The following is a 20,177-nucleotide window of genomic DNA, read 5'->3' as shown; positions in this document are numbered from 1 at the left end:
CACAAATACTTCCTATTGCGTTACAATTGCCTGCAGAATTCAGTACAGTCACGTACTGCACAGGTTTGTGACCCAGGAGTAAGAAGTTACCTTTGACCCAAGTCTGCAGCAGGTTGCATCACAGGCTTGGGTAAGTACTGTCCACACAATGATGTCCACACAACGACGGAACCGCCTGGTGATGCGTTTATCAGAAACTCTCCCTGTCGTTAAGTAATGATTGGTTGTACCTTCATTGATTCCTCCATTTACCAGCTAGGAAATGAGTGCTTATCATGTGCAGAACTCACCCAGGCTCTGGGTATAAAATGATACAAGGAATTTACAACCTAGGGGCAAGTCATTGCAATAAGTGATATTATTATTATTATTATTACCATTCTTCACAATGACAATGATAACTAACAAGGACTAAGTGCCAGCCACTGTCCAGGCCTTTGCTTGATTTCTTTCACTTATTCCTCAGGAAGCCTATGGGTAGCTCCACACTGTGTCACAGATGAGGACACGGAAGCTGCCATCTCCCTGAAGTCCAAAACAATTTTCCAGGAGCATAACAGAGAGCTTCACTCATTTAACCAGATAAAATCAGGAAGGTTTCATAGAAAATTCCACTTTCCAGGTGACGCCTAAGGAGGATGGGTTTGTCTAAGCAGAAACATCAGAGCAAGACCCTGGAATAATGAAAGTGTACTATATTTTTCAAATGGGAATTGTGAGATATCAGAAAGATAAGATATGTAAAACCTAGCACTGTGCCTGGACAGGGTAGGGGTTACCAAATGTGTGCTCCCCTTTACTGGTCCTCTGGGCTGGCTGCACCTCTCCATTGTGTGTGTACACACACACAGACACTGTTGCTAGGGAGATCGTGGTAAACACCAGCTTCTCTTTTGGATCAGAATAATTGAGTGGTCTCCCTTTGTGGTTGGTATGGAGGAACAAATTAGATGGGTAAATTGGCAGTTCCCAAAGACATTAGCAACCGCCAGCTAGCACAGCGAGCGCCGGGCACGCTGTGGGCCTCTCCAGTCTCAGCCTGTGCTCTGTCTCCCTCCGCAAGAGAATCCAGAGTGTCCAGAACACCATGGGGGAAGCTTAAAGGCATGTGCCCCCTTCGGAATCTTTTTATTTTAAAAGGCAATTTTAATTACCACTTCTTCTGGCTCCTTGAAGAAGAAAGGCATTCCCTTGCAATCCTCTGTGAGCGGGAAAATGCTTGAAGCCTGCTCCCCAGCAGAGGATGCAAGCCCAGCGGTTCTGCCATCCGATGGAGGCTGTCTACCCCCCTGACACCTTCCAGGCTCATTGCCCTGCTTCGCACCTATTCCTTCTTGGGGGGCACTGGCACCCCAGCACCTGGTGCCAGCACCACCTCTTTTCTTTGCCAGGATCCCTGCAGGTCCCTGTGGATAGCAAAGTCCACTCTGCAGCCCTGGGGAGGGGCATTTTGTTCTCACTTCTCAAGGCTAGGTGCTGTTCTTTGAAGATGTGCAGACCCAGAGTTTGGAGGGCTGGGCCTGTCGGCGGTGGTGAGCCTGTCCATCAAGAGGGTGGAGCCTTTGCCCGTGCACTGGGCTTTCTTGGGCCAGAAGCTCGCTGCGCCAAATCCCTAGGCCACTGGAGAAACCTGATGCTGTGCCAGACAGCAAGCCCTGCATGGCCCAGTCTAACTCAGTCCCTCCTCCTCTGGCTCAGAGTGTGAAGGAGACTCGGATCCTCAGCTCTGAAGGGCTCCAGGGGATCCTGCCGTTCTCAGGAAGCCATCTTGACTCTGCTCCCACGTTGCTCCCTCTCCCTCCCGGGCCTCCTTCCTCTCACCGATGTTACTTTTCCCTCTTGCTCAGTGTAACACTCTATTAATTTGGTAAAGAGAAGCCGCAGAGTCTTACCAGAAAGTTCAGAGACTCATACGGACTTAGATTGAAATCTTGGCTCAGCCACTTACTAGCTGGACAAACTTAGATGAGATACACAGCCTCTGGAAACCTCAGCACACTCACTTGTAAAACAGGGACAACAGTGCCTACTTTGCAAGGTTGTTGAGTGGCTTAAATGAGCTGGAGAGTTTGCCCAAGTGCCAGTATTATGTAATACATGCGGCATTGTCTTACCCAGTGATAATTTCAGTTTATGGACTTGATCATCTCTTAAATAGATATTAAATTCTTTTACTTTGACGCTTCTTTTGACACCCTCAGGGTCTGAGGCAGTTATAAATGTGTAAGAAGTCGCTCATAAGTAGTTGCTTCTTTATTAGTTGAATAAAAGGAGACTCTAGACTTTTTTTTTTTTTTTTTCTTGCCTTCATCACAAAGCTCTTATCAGCTGTTCTCTGGGGCCTGCCTCCTTGATCCTAGACTTTGGGGCTGCTGCAGACTCTCCTTCCTCTGTACACCCCACCCCACCCCACCCCCACCCCCAGAACTCCCTGGGTCCTGAAGTCCTGGTGTGCACACAATCCTTGCCATTCTCTGAAATGACTGGGCCTCATCTCCTCAGCTGCCTCCCCTGTTTACGTTGTCTGTTTGCTGGGCCAGGCCCTATCCCAGGGTAACAGCTCACCCAGTCTCACCCCCAAGTCTCTTCCAAGCATTAGCAGCCCACCCTGGTCCAAAGATAACTTTTAGAGTTGATCTCTGATGGCACCTCCTACCTTCCAATTAGGAGCCTGTCAACACCTGGGCCATCACTCTTCCTGCAGCGGCTGACAACAGAGGCGTCCACCGAGGCTGTGCTGGGAGAGTCGAGCAAAATTATTTCCACAGTGGTGACGGCATTGAGCACAAGAGTTGGAATCAAGGTGAATCTGACGCTAGTCCAGCCTCCTCCTTCTGCAGGGAGGGATCTTATTCCTCTTTGAATCTGCAGTGTAAATGTGGCACCTGGCACACTGTAGGTCCATGAATACACAGAAATTGGAAAGACACATCGTTAGCTAGGGGATCCCCTTTCTCAGGGTCTGCTGAGGTCCACTTCATTTCTTTCTCTTGCATAAGCAAAAAAGAAAGTTAACTCAGAAGTGATCTTTCACCAACTTTCCTGTCCTTGGCTTCTGTGGCTGAAAATAAACTTACACCAGAAGAGAGAGAGAGCCCCTTTGTCCCCCCTCTTCCATCCTCTCTGGATCCTCAGGTCATGGTGAGGTGCTCTGATATTCAGAGCCATTTTCAGAAACTGAAGCTGATGAAGGAAGTATGACACAATCCAACATTTTCTTATCTGGCAGTGTGGTCTGGTGGTTTGCACGGGGGCTTTGCAAGTCGGAAGTCTGGTTTTCTATTTCTGGGGCTGAAGGGAAACCATGTAACAACAGTCTTTGCGGATCCACTCACTTGCTTTCTCTTTCTCTGGGTCCATGTCACGAACCTGCATTGGATGTGCTTACAGGTCAGTATTCAGGCAAGGCAGGAAAGCCACCACCCTTCTCACCCTGCTCCAGGCTTGAGTGAGGCTGGGAAGTCTAGTGGTAATGGATGTAAGATAATGCAAAGAAATGGAAATTGAGGTTGCTGAGCAGGAGGGTGTGAGGGTATGACTGGAGGATTCCCTCCAACACTACCATTTCTCCACCACCTCTAGTGAGCCTGCAATCATGGGTGGCTCTCAGAGGTGGACCTCTGACTGGTTAAGGAGCACCCTGAGTTCCTGGCAAAGGCACTAGGGAGGAAGCTAACCTGGTTTTGCCCTCCACGGAGCAAATCCAGAAGTGAGGAAATGGACAAGTTCTTTGATCTGAAGTAGAAAAAAGGTGGGGGAGAAAGGAGCAAAAACAAGAGTGACCACAAATTCAATGGCCTCAGAAAGGGATGGAGAGGGCAAAGAACATGAATCAGGTCCTCCGAAAGGCGAGAGCTGTAATGACACACTTTCTTTATTGCTGGACCAGGACAGTTTACACGGAGAATTCAGAGAGGCCTCCAGAGGAGTTGTCTGCAGAGATAGAAACAGAAATCTCCAAGGAACTCTATCGCACCCCAGACTTCCAAGTATGTAGAGCTTTGAACAGCCTTGAAATCGATAGAAAACTTTCAACATTTGATCCATCAAATTATTGCACTATAACTACTCAAGATCTTGGGCTTTCACTAGAAAGAACAGGGCGAGATGGGGAAAAATAGTCATTTAAACATGCCATTTCCTTCCTCATTTTTACCCCACAGATCTTGAGGTCTCCATTCCTGCTACGGCAGTTGTTGTTTTAACAACCAGAAAGCTGTGAGTCCTTTTTGGGTTCTCTTAAAAGTAAGATCCTGCAAAAGTTTTAGGCTGACACTTGGGTTGGGTGATCTGTGGCATTTGCTATGGGCTAACGATTGCTCTGGGGTCCTGAGCATTTTTCTCTCCATAAGGAAGGTTTGTACACTATGCCTTCCAGGTTAACTGCATGTGCAGTACGCAGAACATCAGACTTTGGTGGGAACATTGTGTTGTGTGGGATCCCAGTGTTCATATCTCAGCAAAGGCCAGTTGGCAAGGTGCAATCTGGGGTGTTTGGAAGGAAAAGCAATTTTCTCTGAAGGGGTGACACCAAGAGAAAGATGCTAGCTTTGTAATCAGAAAAACCTGGATTTGAATTTCATCTCAGCCACTTACTCTTTCCACCTTCACTTTTTTCATCAATAAATGGAGTTTATAAAACCCCCTGCTAAGAGAATTTAGTAATCTATACAATATATATAATTAGTAAAATTTTTGGTATATCTTGAGTTTTAATATTTTGCCCCTCTGTCCCAAGTGTATCCTGAGACTAATTTTTTTTTTTTACAATTTTTATTTATTTGCTATGCTGGTCTTATTATGCTACCCAGGCTAGTCTTGAACTCCTGTGTTCAAGTGATCTGCAGGCCTTAACCTCCCAAGTAGCTCAGACCATAGGTAAGGAAACCACCATGCCTGGCTCAAAAATTAATTTTCAAATACAAAAAAAAAAAAAAAAGGTTTACACTGAACTCCCAGCTTGTTGATATTCATGGAGAAAAAACTTTCAACTGTTGGCTCTCCAAGTGGCTGAGCTGATTTCAGGATAGTGACCATGCCCCGTGATGTCCTCCTATTAAATGGAGTCCAGCTGTGTAAAGCAAGGACCCCGTGCTGCTTTTCTGGACGGTGGGCAAGAGCTTGCCTCCTTTGCTTTCCAGTGTGTTTCCATCTTTATTGACAGACAAGGTAGCTTTAGCTGGGTCTAGACTTGTCTGAACCAAGCTGGATGCCCTCAGGGCACTCTCCACACCCCAGCAACTAATTACTGCAGGATCGGGGGACTTTTCAGAGGACAACTTGTCCTAAGGAAAAGCAAAGTTGAAGGGGGCATTTGTCTCATTTGAGGACAACAAGGAAGAACAGAGGGAGGGCGGAAATGTTTCTGAGTGCAGCTCTGGGGCCCCCGTGGAGTCCTGGAGCAAGTAGCTATAATAAGAGGGAGTGAAAATTGAATCAAAGGCTGTTCACTGACATGTCCGGGGAACAGCAAGGGACAGACATTGGGGCTGGCTGCCGGGCTGTGAATAAAGACGATGGCACTGGTGGCTTCAGAAGATGGTGCCCTGAGGGCCAGGTTCAGTTGCCTTGGCTTTGGGCGATAGCACCCAATTCTAAGGTCATCACTGACTCACTGACAGGTTCATTCATTCTTTCAACACATTTTTTGACTACCTGTTATGCGATAGGTTGGACATCAGTGCTTTTGGTGAAGAAATCAGGGCCCCTGATACATGTGAGTCTCCATGAAGCCCTCCTGGGGATTTGCTCCCCAAAACCATAGGGGGAGGAGGAGGATGTGATGTGGGGTCTGGAGTACCCACAGAGCAGACGCCAGGGAACAGTCAACTCCTGCCTGGTTACTATCTCTGCCAGACTATTGTTATCTCCTGGCTTGTGTGGTTTAGGGCTGACCCATGTTGCTCATCTGTAAAATGAATTGGCTCCATTATGTTGGCTCCTAAGATCTATGTTGTATTTAAACTTCGAACAGAATGGAACTCCAAGTCCTTATCATAAGCAATAATGAATTATGAACCAGGCATTTTAAAAGCAGCTGATATTACCTTGTGATCCTGCTCTGGATTACTAGTTTCTGGAATGATCCACATCCTCGTTCCTTGCTTTTCACCCTCTTTGTGGCAGGATCACGGGTTTCCTTGCTTCAGACTCTTGCTACCATGCCGATTCACAGGCTCAGAAATAATAGCCAATCTGGATTTCAAAGCAAATTCTTCTAGTTTTTAAGTATTGGCAAATAATTTTTAAATCTTTTAAATTATTTAAACATCTTTCCTCTACCCAAAACTGCCCATCCCATCAAATCCTGCTCACCCTTCAGGCCTAGATCAAATGACAGCCCCCTACATTCTCTAGGTGGACACATTGACCTGTCATACCACTTTTAGCACCGATTCCAGGAGGGTATTGCCTTGGTGTCTCTCCTGCTCAGGTGTGTCAGCGAGCAGGGAGCTCCTTCGTTCATCTCTGTGTCTCTAGGGCCTGTGTAAGAAAGCTGCATCTCTGAAGGGAAAATCTCAACACTGTCATTGAGTGGGTCCCTTGTGTAACAGTATTTCAATACTATTAATCTCTTCTAATAATTTAATTTTCAATCATTCAATATTTTTCATTACAGTGCCTCGGACAGAGTGCCCGGTGCACCTCTGAGCCCTGCTAGGTGGGTCCCATTTTCTCCAACTCACCACTGAGGGGACAGAGGTCCCAGGAGGGGCAGTCAACTACAGTGACTGAGCTAGGAAATGGCAGAGTGACTTGGACAGAGATCCTTCTGACCCTGGGGCCCAGGTGCCACAGTAAGTGTGGTACCACAGCTCTGTTTGCTTACTCTGGGCAGGACGAGGAGTGCTGTCGGGCAACTGTCCCTTGGGCACACGGCAACCCCAGAGGAGGACAAGGCTGGAGAGAGGGTGTGTCCCTGGGAGGCTTCTGCAGGCTTCATATCCAGCTGGTGACCCTTCCCTTCTTATAACTGCACTGGGGAAAGGTACCTTTGCCTCTCTGACTGGGGACATGTTTCCCCGGCTTCTGCCCTTGCCTGGATTTCAGATCGGAAGCTCGTCTGGGTTCACAGAGGCACAATTTCCCCAGTAGGGCTAGGAGAACTGGTTGTTTTTATGATGACAGTTAAAAAAATGTCTTTTTCCTTCCCACAAGGAGCTTTTAGCTTGACTGTCATAACTAACGCTGGACGTCTTGTTACAAAGCTCTTCCTGCCTGGGGAGAAACGTTTTGCACTCAAAACTCATTAAAATGAGTGGGAAAACTGGGGGAGAGGAAGCCCCAGTTATTGAGCACAGCCTGTCCACCCGCACCCCACGGTTGCACAGGGCTCTGGGGCATCGCTGAGGGGCCACAGCAGTGGAGTGGCTGTCAAAGCTCAGGCCTCTGACCTCCCACCTGGGCTCTCTCTTTTTCTGCCCTTGTCCTCCTTCCTCTTTGAATTCTCATTTTCTTATTTCCCATTTTCTCTCACCTCCTCGCAGGCCTTAAATCTCTCAGGCATTGCATGGCCCCACTGGGGGTACTCAGCCCAGAAAATATTTTGATGTGGTTTCCAAGCTCCAGCTGACCACGTCGGGGGCCCCCTCCCAGCCCACAAGCACCTTCCCCGTTAAAGGCTTTGAGGTCCAGATTCTAGATGAAGTACAAAAGGTCAGAATCAGGAGTCAAGACCCACATCTGAAAAGGGAAAGGCCTGCCTTTAAAAAGCCAGGTTGATCCAGAGTGATCATCTTTCTCTCCAGTCCTGCCCTGTATCGGTTATTCTAACCTTGGCATCCTGACTCTGAGCCCCTGCATTCCTGGTCTGACTCTGTCCCAGTTTGTGACATTGGTTAGAACTAATCTTTTTTTGTGTGGTGGGGAGGTATTGGGGATTGAACTCAGGGGCACTCAACCACTGAGCCACATCCCCAGCCCTATTTTGTATTTTATTTAGAGACAGGGTCTCACTGAGTAGCTTAGCACCTAGCTTTTGCTGAGGCTGGCTTTGAACACACGAACCTCCTGCCTCAGCCTCCAGAGCCACTGGGATTACAGGCGTGTACCATCACATCCAGTGGTTAAGACTAATCTTTAGGTTAAGACCAGCCTGAAAACAGTTGCCAAATCCAGGAAGTGCTTCTGCTTTGGTTTGGCATTTTCTGTCTGGGACTGTCCCCTGGCTGTTTAAGCCTTTTAAAGGATATCAACCTCTGCTCCTAAAACTAAGCGCTATAATGGAGAGGTTAAGATTGAACCCAGGCCAGGAGCGGTGGTGCATGCCTGTAATCCTAGCAGTTCAGGAGGCTGAGGTGGGAGGATCGCAATTTAAAGCCAGCCTCAGCAAAAGCGAGGTGTAAGCAACTACAGTGAGACCCTGTCTCTAAATAAAATGTTTAAAAGGGTAGGGGATGTGGTTCACTGGTTAAGTATCAGTGGGTTCAATCCCTGGTACCACAAAAAAAAAAAAAAAAAAAAAAAAAAAGAACCCTGGCAAGCTCTACCACTGAGCTAGATACCCAGCCTTTTTATTTTTTCTTTTGAAACAGGGTCTCACTGAATTGCCCAGACTGGCCTCAAATTTGTGATCCCCCTGCCTCAACCTCCCAACTAGATGGGATTATAGGTAAGTGTCACTATGCCCAGGATAATATCAGTTGTTATCCTCTTTAGAGATATTTTCAAGACTTTATAAATAAGAAACTAATTTCTTCATTTTTCCTGAGATCCAAAAGTTTTTAAAAGATGCTTTTCATAGAAAACCTACCACTAAAGGATTCTGAATTTCCCTGAGATGGAAGACAGATGGAGGGTCTTGCCCGTGTAGGTGACATTAGAGAGAAATAGTTCATGGCTGCTCCCCTGGGCCTCTGGGAAGGCTACAGTGCTTCTGCTTGCTTCCACCTGGCTCAGGTGTTTTCTGCACCTAAAGGTACAGCATCGTGCTATGACCTGAACTCAGCACCTGCTTTCTTCTTGGTACTCGGTGTGGTTTGCCTTTCTGGTGATACAGTCCTTGAGAGTCCTTGGGGTGCCAACCCTTTCCCCTATCCTCACTCCCTGTGCTCTGGGTGGAGTTCCCACATCCCCACAGAGATGGCCATGTGACCATATCTGGCCAATCACAGCCTTGTGTGTCCCCGGTCACTGGAATCCATTCAGAGAACAGTCACTTGAGGTAGCTAATGTGACTGCAGCCATATTGCCACCATGTGGTGCCAAGACTGAAGGATGAAGAAGAACAGAGTCAAGAGGAGAGGCAGAAGAAGACCAGGTCCTAATGACATTGTTGGAGCTTTTAAATCCAGCTGTGCCTGGAGCCAGCCCCTGCCCCTGGGTCTCTCAGTGCCACATATCGATGCATTCCCTGTTAGCTTAAATCAGCTCGATTGAGTTTTCTGTGACTTTTAACCAAAAACTCCTAACTGAAGGTTGAAGTAGCTGAAGAGAGCCTATTTCCAGACCCCATTTGTTCATTAATAGAGAGCAAGTTCCTGGGGTACTATGAGGCAATGATACCATCTGTCATTGGTCTCCGTAAGCCTCTGACAGCAGGTACCTGACATTACTGGGGGTACTCTGGCAGGGCTGTGTTAGCAGGGCAGTGACCAGGAATACAGAAAACGATGGTCTTCCTGATATCTTTTATCCTTTCTTTCTGCTCTAATATTTCCATCTTCTATTGAAGGAGTTCAGTTGATTACCACCATTTTAGAGGACATGATGAACAATTACACTTCACTTTCAAAAAAATATCTGTCTTTCATCTACCCTATCTATATTGCCATGGAAGAACCAAGATGGAGAAAAGTGTCAATATGATCCTACTGGGAAAAGGCAAGCCCCGGGGGTCGGTCATAATGAGCACCCCAACTCCTTTGAGTTTTTTCATCTACGACAAATAGAAGGAGTCACTGCTGTTAACTAGGTTATTTTTCCTCATTTCTTCCTTCCTACCAGCATAAAGTTGAAGATCTAGTTGTTATATACAGTTGAATTAGGATAACTAGTGAAACAACAGATCTCAAAATGTATAACGACTCAGCACGATTAAAGCCTACCCTTGTTCCCATAATGGTACTGAGTTGCCAAGGAGTTGGCAGGGTATGCTTCCTCTGTGCAGTCGCTCAGAGATCCTGGCTGATAGAGGCTCTGCCATCTTCAGTATTGAGGTCCCCTTTCCAGTCAGTTGGGTTGGGAAAGGAGCACAAAGGAGCACTGTGTGGGCCAGACTTGAAGGTGATGGGTGTAACTTCCAATCTCATTCCATTGGCCAGAATTCAGATGGCGGCCATAACTGAATGCAAGAGAATCTGGACAAGGCCTGTGTGTCCAGGAAGAAGAGCAAAACGGATCTGGTGAGTGACTCGTGGTCTCTGCTATGCTGGATGATGTTTCTTTTCTGAATCTGACAGATGCTTGAGCTTGCAATTTCTTTTTAGTTTTTTCTTGAAGAATGCTAGCTAGATTTGGGGTGATAAGGCCCACCCTAGAGAAGCCAATTATTTCCTTTTTGTACATTCAGGTGGATACTCAATACAGATTTGTTGAATGGATAAGTAAATCCAAAAAGATAAAAAGAAAAGGAGCTTGTTAAAGGGAATATGCTGTTTATCAGATCAAGCTGTTTCAGTTGTAAATAACAACTAGAAATCTACCTTTCTTTGAATTTTTCCACAACTGGTTATCTTCTTTCTTTCATCATCTTAGGTTTTTTTGGGGGGAAGGGAGCATTTTACCACAAAGTCCTTTTTATTTTTTATTTTGTTGTTGTTGTTGTTTGTTTAAATTTTAAGACTGGGTCTTACTAAATTGCAGAGGCTGATCTTGAACTTGGTATCTACCTGCCTCAGTCTCCCAAGTTGCTGGGATTACAGGTGTGCTCCACCAGACCTGGCACCATCTTAGTTTTATAGATACATAAATATTATAGGAAGAGTTTAAAAATGTAAAGCAGGTATAGCTGCTCTTTCCTGTTAAACTCATCTGTTACCAAGTACCTTTCCACTGGGGCATTCCTTTGCATGTCTAAGGAAACAGTGCCCTTTATCCTTGGTGCATAAAAGAGCCCTGAACTCTCAAATTATTAGAGTCTCCTGTATGTCTGCAGGGCTAGGATGTTGAAAAATCACATGACCCTGCCATACCACTCCTTTGTGTTTATCCACAAGAATTAAGCCAGCTTACTTTAGAGATACGTGCATACCCACGCAGCTCAATTCACAATAGTCAAGTTGTAGAACCAATCCAGGTGTCCATCACCAAATGAATGGTCTAGACGCATAAGGGAGTTTTATTCAGCCATAAAGAAGAATGATATTATGTCCTTTGCAGGAAAATGGATGGAACTGGAGAACATAATTTTGAGTGAAAGAAGTCAGACTCAGAGAAAAGTATTATATGATTTTTCTCATAGGTGGAAACTAGAAGAGACAGGGAAAAGGAAGATGCCATGAAATTAGAAGAGAGATCATCAGGGTAGAGGATGGGGATGAGGAGGAATAAGGAGGAAGGGTGGCAGAGGTAAGGGAGAGTGATATTGATCAAATTCTGATATACAGAAAGATAGGTGTATATCTCTATATATCTGATATATAAATATACCTGATATATAGACATGTATATCACCACTTATATAGACGTATATATGACACAATGAAGCCCATCATTCTGTGTATGTACCAATAAAAAATAAATTTATTTCTCCATGTTTTTATTGGTGCATTACAGTTGTACATAATGATGGGGAAAAGATTAATTTAAAGACCTTTTTTAAAGAAGTGTGTTTAATTTCCAAATTTAAAAAAGATAAAGAAAATCTGCATGTGGGCTTTTCAATAGCATGATCTCCTCTTGCGATATTGGCATCTTAACTTCTCATTCTAAAACACTGGCTTAAATGCTTTTTGAGTTGTTTCTATAGCCGGGATCTTATTCAGTCCTCAACACCTGTGAAGGGGTTGTGAGGTCATCGTGATTGCCAGTACCTGCAAGGTGGCTGGGGCACATGCTGAGGTGGCCAATGAGCTAGAGCTAACCCAAGTCCTCTGCCTGCCCACTAGACCAGGCCCAGATGAGGGCTGCTGTATTAATATCAGATCACCACCCCACGCTGCCCCCCGTCCTTACTCCTCTTCTCTATTCTAAGTCAGAAATAGAAAAAGAAAAAAGACCAAAAAAAATCAAGATCAAGCCATCCCTCTTTTCCTCTACTGAACACAGCATCTGTATCCAACCTGGAAACCAGTCCCGAGTTTGTCCACTCAACCTCCTGCCTACCTTATTTATCATCGAGAAATTTGCATGACTTCTCCTTCTTGTAAGCTCAGAGGCTTTCTATTGTTATAGGCTGCCTCTCACAGAGTAGACCCATTTCCCTCTAAACCTTTAGAAATGTATTTTGAATATAGCAGAACAGGGTTTTGATTTGATTTGTTTTTTAAATTACACAGTGGCTTCCTCACTTCTATAATCACAAGTCACTTGTTGGCACTGTATCACTAGGGGCTTACAGAGAGAAACTGGGTGATTTCAACATAATGATCCAAATAAAAAAGAATGAGAAATGAACCCTGAGCCACCAAGCCCACAGCAGTGTATATAACTGGTTTATGTTTAGCAGTGACCATGGCAAGTTTCTCTGATTTGTGAGCACAAAAATAAAGCATTTTTCCTGTGGATTATTTCTAACCTGCACATTTTTTTCCATAGCCAGATTTGCCTTGACCCCAGGAGTGAACCTTTAGAGAGCAATGTCTCTCACTAGCAGTTCCCATGATGCTATTAATCCTGTTGTAAGGCCAACAATTAATTATAACAATGAGAAAGACATTATTCATCCAGACCTCCCTTCCTGCTCTTAAATGCATATAACTCCCTGATACCCGGACAGCTGTTGATGCGTGTTTCTGTGTGTGTGTGTGTGTGTGTGTGTGTGTGTGTGTGTGTAGCATGCATGCACCCAAAATAACCCAAATAAAATTGGGTGTAAAATACCCAAGTGAAAAACTGAAAGAAAAAAACATCAAAATAATGAAAGAGGCTGTATAAAAGTGATACTGTTAATGAAAGATGTGTCTTTTACTGTGCTCTCTTTGTCTAAAATAATTGCATTGTGGTTTTATTACTTAAATAATGAGAATTAGTATTATTAATTTTAGATTCATTCAGCACAAAAAATTTCAAGCACTTTATTATTCCTTCAGTGTTAATTGAGTATCTACTATGCACCCCGGTCTCCATGGTAAAGGGGCAGGGTACATAAGACACAGTTCCCTCATTTATGAGGGTTCTACTCAAATAGGGGAGACAGGTCATAAACAGTGGTTATGTAATTAATTAATGTAGTCAACAAATATTTATTGAGACTCTACTATGTGCCCAAAATGTCTTTAGAATTGCGGATCAGCAATGAACAAAGCAGGCAAATACCTTTGCCTTCATGGAGTTTGCATTCTAACACATGAAGATATTGTTGATTCTCAATTAGAATAAGAACCATGAAAAGGAAGCGCTTGGCAACCTAGTCTGAAAGACCAGAATGAATTCCCCGGGGAAGCAACAATGATTTTTTTAAGGACTCAGATAAAACAGGACTTCATTTTGCAGTCCAGGACTGGAGAGCTCCCGGAGATGTGGTAGAAGTTCCAGGGTGACTGAATCCTGAGGGATGCTCCCTGCTGGTGTCTCTGGGTTCCATCTGCTGCAGAGGAAAGCCTGGTGCAAGAGCTGCCCAGGGCGACATGTGGCCTCCAGGCCTTGGGCTGGCAGTGCACAGGGGTATTTCGGAGCTGAGCTTCCATTAGTAGTCTCTGTCCATTTTTGCCACGGTGCATTGTTTCTGGGAAGTCCTGATACAGAAACCAGCAAGGCTATTCTTCCCTGGCAGCGCAGACAGTAACTAATGGGCCTTCCTTCCGCAGACGGGAAAACTGGAGCAGAGAAGACAAATCCAGCCTGAGCCGGGGGCCTCTGCTTCGCTGGTCAGGAGCAACTCGATTTCTGGTCTGCGCCTCCGAGCGCGGAGCTCTGGGTCACCAGCCTGAACCGCTTAATGCACATCACGCCTGGGTCTACTTGGAAATGGCTGAAGGCGCTTAAATGGAACTCCCAACCTTTGTCCTCAGCCCCGAAACCACAGGTAAGCATTTCGGTCTGTGTCGTATCGATCATGCCTCCCACCGGCACCAGGAAAAATGCTATGAAGCAAGTCAACTTCCCAGTGACAAGGGAAGTCATTCTCCTAATCCGCTCTCACTGGACAATCAGGTTGACAAAAACCATTAAGTTTTCTGAGATTAGAAATTCACTGTCAGAGGGAGCCGTGTAGAGAGTTTTCCACTCCATTACACCCAGGACAATAACCAGAGGCCAAGTGACAGGAAAAGGCTGGGACTTTTTCAAGTTTCCTGTGTCCTTGGGTAGAAGGAAATAAATTCACAAGTGTCTCTTTTTGTATGACAAGGGATATATATTATCTCATTAATCAATGCAACAACCGGTGAGGTGGGGTCTATTTATTGCATTTAACAGCAGAATAAACTGGGGCTCAGCAAGATCGGGAGGGGGGGCTAAGATCACCCCAGCTACTTCATGGAAGACAGGACTGAGGATCAGAAGCACTGGACTGGAGGGACCTAGAGGCTAATCACCTACTTTCCTCTAGGCAAACCCACACTTTAACTGCCCTTGAACCTGCTGCCCTTTGAAAGATTCTGCAATTTTGTAGCAAGTCGAAGCTGGCTGGGAAGTGACTGAGACCACAGCTGTGATGACTGCCAGATCTCTCTGCCTCCTGCTGTGTGACTTTGAGCAAGTTCCTACACCTCTCTGAGCTTCCTCTTCCCTCTCTTACTCATGAGGTGATAATAACCTAAAACATAAGGGCTCTGAGAATTAAAAGAGATCACATAAGCATTTCTCATACTGGCACATGGCAGGTACTTTGAAAAGAAGGAGTCAGTTGGTAATAGGAAGTGGCTTTGCTGCTCATATTTTTGCTATAAACTTATATAACCACATAACTGAACGTTTGGAAAATACAAGAAAGAAAAAAATCACCATTTTCATACCAACTGCTATCATTATATGCTATTTCTTCTCGTATTTTTTCCAGCAGATCTATTTTCCACAGATAATTTTTTTTCTTTGTAGCAATGCATCCTGCTCTTTTTCACCGAGCATTAGATTAAAATCACTTATTCAAGTTGTTTCCGTTTTTATCTTAATAGCTGTACAATATTCCATCCTGTGGATATTCCATAATTTACTTCTCCACCGCCCCATTCCTTGACATTCAACTCTTTCAGGTACGTTCCCTCATTGTAAGTAATGCCTGGATGAACCCTTCTGTGCACCTGGTATTTGCACATTCCTCTATCTGAACAGGTACCACACTGGACTGGAATGGTTTGTTTGTATGCTGCCTTCTCTAAGAGACTGGAAGCTTCTGGAAGCCAGGAGTGAGTGGGTTTCCTTATCACCGTACCTCCAGCATTGAATACAGATCTGACTCTGAGCCTGAGAGTGGGTCGAGTCAAACATTTTCTCCAAAAGACACACTCATACATTGCTGGTGGAGTTGCAAATTGGTGCAGCCACTCTGGAAAGCAGTATGGAGATGCCTCAGAAAACTTGGAATGGACCCACCTTTTGACCCAGTTATCCCACTCCTCAGTTTATACCCAGAGGACTTAAAATCAGCAAACTACAATAACACAGCCACATCAATGTTTATAGCAGCTCAGTTCACAATAGCTAGATTGTGGAACCAACCTAGATGCCCTTCAATAGATGAATGGATAAAGAAACTCTGGCATATATACACAATGGAATACTATTCAGCCATAAAGAAGAAAAATATTATGGCATTTGCAAATAAATGGATGGAATTGGAGAATATCATGCTAAGCGAAATAAGCCAATCCCAAAAAATCAAAGGCTGAATGTTTTCCCTGATAAGTGGAGAATGATATATAATGGGGGTGGGGAAGGTGGGGAGTGAGAGAAGAATGGAAGGAAATGAGAGGGAGGGGGGTATGAAAAATGGTGGAATGAAACAGACATCATTACCCTATGTACATGTATGACTACAGGAATGGTATGAATCTACATGGTGCACAACTATAGAAATGAAATAATGTACCCCATTTGTGTACAATGAATCAAAATGCAGACTGTAAAAATTTAAAAGAAATATTAAAAAAATAAAAAGAGCAAAAAAAAAACCAAAAAGATCAAATTATCCAAAAAGGAAATTAAGAAAATTTTATTTACAATAATATCAAAAGAATAAAGTATTTAGGAATACATTTAATCAAGGAGGTTAAAATTTTTAAAAATTTTATTTCTCCATTTTGAATATTGACTTCAGATATTTCACTCATATGGGTTCCCAGAAATAGGATTACTGAATCAAAATACATGACCTTTGGGAAGTCTTGCCAGATTGCTTTTCAAAGGGATTGCATGAATTGACCCTGTCACCAGTCAGGAGTGACTTTTCATGTTCTTTGTGAAGAAACTAAGCAGGGGAAAAACTTCCAGGACCAAACAAAACAAAACCCTAAAACACTGTTGAAGAAGAGAAGAACAAGGTGAAAAGACTTGCTTTACCAAATTTAAATGCATATAAATCCATCATAATTAAGTGTATGTCATATTAGCATAAGGATAGATAGAGAAACAAGCATGATTGAGCAGAGAGCCCAGAGATAGACCTAAATATATACCAATATTTGCTTTATGACAAAAATAGGCCTATAGAACAGTGGGTAAGGGGTGGTCTTTTAATAAATGGTGTTGGAAAAATGAAGTATCCACAAAATAGAATTGGACCCCTACCTCACACCACGCACAAACGTCAACTCCAGGTGACCTAAGCCCTAAATGTGAAAGGTAGAATAACAAAGCTAATAAAAGATAATAAAGAGCCAGGCACTATGGCGCATGCCTGTTATCCCAGCAACTTGGGAGGCTGAGGCAGGAGGATGGCAAGTTCAAAGCCACCTTCAGCAACATTGCAAGGACCTAAGCAACTTGGCGAAAACTTGTCTCAAAATTTTAAAAATTTAAAAAGGGCTGGGGTTGTGGTTCGGTGGTTAAGTGCCCCTGGGTTCAATCCCTGGCACTAATGAATAATAATGGGCAATATTTTTATAATCTCAAGGCAAAGAAAGTTCCTAAACAACACATTAAAAGGCTTGAAATTTGACTTTAAACTTTGAAACTCCTTTTCATCGAAAGACGAGATGGAAAAGCAAGCCCCAAAGAGAAGACATTGGCAACATTGACCAAAGAATTATATCCAGAATGTGCAGAGTAAAGTTTAAATAACCCAACAGAAAAGGGGCAGAAGATTTGAACAAGTATTTCCTAAAGTAGAAATCCAAATAGCCGCTAGGCGTGATGGTACACGCCCATAATCCCAGTGGCTTGGGAGGCTGATAGGATGCTAGCTTCAGCAATTTAGTGAGATTAGAAGCAACCTAGTGAGAATCTGTCTCAAAAAATTAAATAAATAAAAATGAAAAGGACTGGGGGAAGTGGCTCAGGGGCAAAGCTCCCCAGGGAGGTTCAATCAATAAATACTTGAGCTTGTTGTAGTGGCCCACGAGTGTGATCCCAGCAGTTTGGGAGGCTGAGGCAGGAGGATAGAGAGTTCAAAGCCAGCCTCAGCAATGGTGAGTCACTAAGCAATTCAATGAGACCCTGTCTCTAAATAAAATACAAAATAGGGCTGGGATGTTGCTCAGTGGTTAAGCACCCTTGGGTTCAATCCCCAGTACAAACAAAAGTGAAACCTTTTTTCTTAGCTCATAGAAGATCTAAGGCAGGTGGTGAGCCAGGATTGGCTTGTGGGCTGCAAGTTGCTGCCCACAGAAAACACCCCAGTGTCCAGTAACAGCAAAATGACCAAAGCAGTAAAATAGATAAATAGAATAACATTCAGTAATTTAAATGAATAAACTAGAGCCTATGCAATATGGATAAATATTTAAAAGATAATATTGCTACTGGTCCAGGGATCAGTAGCAATAATGATCGCTGAATAATTATTTGGAAATGAAAACTTCTGGGTCCCACCCCAGACATACTGAGTCAGAATCTCTAGGCAAAGGACCAGGAATGTGCATTTTTGCAAGCTTGCTGGCTATTTTCATGCACATCGAAGTCTGAGAATCACAGCCGGAGAGAAACTCATAAATATGTACACAAGAGTATATATATATGTACACAAATGTTCCTAACAGCCTTATTTGAAATAAACCCAAACAGAAAACACCCCAATTGTCCAGGAATAGTAAAATGTCCAAAGCAGTAAAATAGATAAATAGAATAATATTCAGTAATAAAATGAATAAACTAGAGCCTTATGCAATGTGGATAAATATTGAAGAGATAATATTGAGAACAAAGAAATCAAGACACAAAAGCGTAGTGGACTTAAAGATTCTGTACAATATAAATTTCAAAAGTAGATAAACTAAACTCTTATCATTTGAGGATAAATACTTAAGTGACAAAACAAAAAAAAGAGAGAAAAGGAAGTTATCCTAACTAAAGTCAGAATCATTATCTTGGCAACAAAAGAGGTCAGGGTTTAGAGGGCAACATGGAGACTTTGTAAGAGCCATCAATGTCCTATTTCTTGACCTGAGTGATTGCTGCATGCGGATTCGCTTTATCATAATTTGCTAAAGTGTACAGCTATATTTTATGCGTTTTTGTATGTGTGATATATTTCACAATAAAAAATTAAAAGGAAAAAAAAATAACTGCCGGGAATGGCAACTTTCTGAGCTAGCCCTGTGTGTGGAACCTGCCAGATCCACTTCACACCTTGACTTCCTGCTTGGCCGATTCCCCATAGCCCACCCAACTGCAAGTTGCAAATTTATAGGCCAACTGAGCCCAGATGGTTTCCTGCGATAGCTGCTAGGGGCACAATAATGAATACGCGTCTCCCCGCACGTTCCTGAATGCGTTTTGGCAGGATTTTTACTGCAGGCGGTAAAACCTTGTTACAAAGTCCCTTGCTGTCTCAGGGGCTCGGCCACACTGCAGTTGAGCCACACTGCCTCCCGTTACTGGCAGCCTGTCATCCTTGTCCCACATAGCATCCTTGAGAGCTGGCTTTTGCTCCATTGTCCTAGGAGGCTGTTTGATTGATTGTTACTAATAATCATTGCATTTCAGAAACCCCGATTCCTGTCCTCACAGCTGGAACTTCCTCTTTGCACTAATTGGAAAAACATCCTCAGGGAAATGGGGCATCTTTATTGAGTCAGTCTTTGGCGATGACTGCATCAACCAGCAAGATGAAGTGTACAGCAGGGAGATGGAGACACGGAAACCCTCCTGGTGCACTAGTCCCAGACCTGAGTCCAGGAAGCCAGGCCGGCCCGACCTGTATCCAGACCCCCATTAGGAGAAACTAAGGGTCACATTAGGGAGGGGCTGACTAGAGAGTCTCGAGTCAACCCAGGAGTCCAAGAGCCACCCTGGCTAATGGTTTCCCAATATTCTTCTCCTTCTTTCTTATTAACAGTAACCTTGAATATTAGATGCATAATTAAGACCACATTTCCCAGACTTCCTTGCAGTTAGGTATGGTCATGTGACTTAATTCTGACTAATGAGAATGCAAGCAGAAATGGTATATGGAACTTCCAGGAAGAGTCCTTAAGGAAAGGACCCATGACCTTCTCCCTTCTTTTCCTTGCTGTTGGTTGGAATGTGACTGGAGTTTTAGCAGCCATTTCGAACGATGAGGTAACTTTGAAAATGGCATCCATGCCAATGGAGAGCAAAGTATCATATTAGCCCTGGGCTAACTTCCTGAACTTTTGCAAAAGAGACTCTTCTACCTTCTTTAAGCCACTGCTTTGGGACTTTCTCTGTCACCTGTAGTTGAATCCAGTCTCAACTGATACAAATTTTTTTTTTTTTCCTGCACTGGGATTGAACACAGTGCCTCATGCATGGTAGGCAAACACTTCACCTCAGAATTATTTCCCCAGCCCTTTTTTTCAAAAAGTATTTTTATTTTGAGACAGGATTTCATGAAGTTGCCCAACCTGTCCTTGAACTTCCAATCCTCCCATCTCAGCCTCTTGAGTAGCTGTGATTAAAGGCATATACCACAGTGCCTGGCTCTTACAAATGTGTTTTACAAGAGTAAAGAAATGGAA

At 43.9% G+C, this 20,177-nt stretch overlaps 2 long non-coding RNA genes across 2 annotated transcripts; both read left to right on the top strand.

The window, feature by feature from the left end:
- Nucleotides 1–3,901: 3,901 nt before the first annotated feature.
- LOC124958438 (uncharacterized) lies at nucleotides 3,902–8,572 on the top strand. Its single transcript, XR_007103886.1, has 3 exons — nucleotides 3,902–3,989; nucleotides 6,620–6,661; nucleotides 8,535–8,572. It is a non-coding gene; the product is annotated as an uncharacterized LOC124958438 (long non-coding RNA).
- Nucleotides 8,573–13,927: 5,355 nt separating this feature from the next.
- On the top strand, nucleotides 13,928–15,598 carry LOC124958177 (uncharacterized). The gene is made up of 3 exons (XR_007103839.1): nucleotides 13,928–14,125; nucleotides 15,216–15,293; nucleotides 15,373–15,598. It is a non-coding gene; the product is annotated as an uncharacterized LOC124958177 (long non-coding RNA).
- The last annotated feature ends 4,579 nt before the right edge of the window (nucleotides 15,599–20,177 follow it).

The sequence above is a fragment of the Sciurus carolinensis genome, chromosome 11, assembly GCF_902686445.1.
Source record: "Sciurus carolinensis chromosome 11, mSciCar1.2, whole genome shotgun sequence".
Classification (NCBI taxonomy): Eukaryota; Metazoa; Chordata; class Mammalia; order Rodentia; family Sciuridae; genus Sciurus; species Sciurus carolinensis.
The sequence above is the reverse complement of the archived record's forward strand: the minus strand, read 5'-3'. Positions and strand labels throughout refer to the sequence as shown.